The sequence below is a fragment of the Dioscorea cayenensis genome, chromosome 9 (genome assembly GCF_009730915.1).
Source record: "Dioscorea cayenensis subsp. rotundata cultivar TDr96_F1 chromosome 9, TDr96_F1_v2_PseudoChromosome.rev07_lg8_w22 25.fasta, whole genome shotgun sequence".
NCBI lineage: Eukaryota > Viridiplantae > Streptophyta > Magnoliopsida > Dioscoreales > Dioscoreaceae > Dioscorea > Dioscorea cayenensis.
Window position 1 is genome coordinate 13,290,359 of NC_052479.1, and position 1,145 is coordinate 13,291,503.

At 45.2% G+C, this 1,145-nt stretch overlaps 1 non-coding gene across 1 annotated transcript; it reads right to left on the reverse strand.

The window, feature by feature from the left end:
• Nucleotides 1-256: 256 nt before the first annotated feature.
• On the reverse strand, nucleotides 257-364 carry LOC120269841. Its single transcript, XR_005539473.1, has one exon. It is a non-coding gene; the product is annotated as a small nucleolar RNA R71 (small nucleolar RNA).
• Nucleotides 365-1,145: the final 781 nt, after the last annotated feature.

Consider the following 1,145-nt stretch of genomic DNA (forward strand, 5'->3'; position numbering starts at 1 on the left):
GCTGCAGCAGTCCGCACAATTCAACGGTTTGGCCGATGAGAATCCAAACAATCATATAGAGAGCTTCCTCGAGGTGTGCGACATGATGAAGATAAATGGTGTGACGGATGATGCCATTAAATTGAGAGCCTTCCCATTTTTCTTAAAGGGGAGAGCAAAGCAGTGGCTACACTCATTACCTAGAACAACAATCACTACATGGGAGGAGATGGTAGAATCTTTTCTGGCCCGTTATTTCCCTCCCGGAAAATCAACAAAGCTTAGGAATTAGATCTCATCCTTTGTGCGCTTGGAATTGGAGTCTCTATTTGAGACATGGGAAAGGTTCAAGGAACTCCCTGCGAAAGTGTCCGCAACACGGATTCCCGGAGTGGATGATTGTTCAAACCTTCTATAATGGTTTGAACCCAAGTACAAGGCAACTATTGGATGTGGCAGCAGGAGGTACCTTAGGTAGCAAGACCCCCGATGAGGCTCGCCAATTGATTGAGGAAATGAGGTTAAAAAGCTACCAGTGGTACGATAGGGAGAAGAAAAAGGTGGCCGGTCTCCATAAAATTGATGCGGTAACTTCATTGGCGGCCCAAGTGGAGAGTTTGAGTAAGAAGCTAAATCTTATAGCTTCGAATAGAGTTGTGGCCGTGACCAATTACACCGGTTGTGATGGAGGACATGCTCCCCTTCGATTGCCCTAATCGCTCATTGGTGATGTTTCTTCGCTGAGAACATTGACTTTGTATGTAATGGCATGAGACCTCAAGGGAACCCGTACAAAGAACACCTACAATTCAGAGTTGGAAGAATCATCCCAATTTTTTTCATAGAGCAATCAAGGACCACGAAGACCATGGGGCCATCAGGGTTTCTAACAACAAAGCAATAAGCCCCTCAAGTGGAAAACAGAATTTCAGGCTTGGAAACCCAAATGACGGATTTGGAGAAGCACTTTGTTAGATTTGTTCAATCGGCAAATACAAGGTTTGAATCAGTTGAGGCTACACTTCGCAATAGCACCGCCTCCTTGCACAACCTTGAAAATCAAGTGGGACAAATTGCGAAGTCTCTCTCCGAAAGGCCACATGGAAGTTTACCAAGCAACTCGGAAACCAATCCTAGAGAACATGTGAAGGCGTTCACTTTGAGAA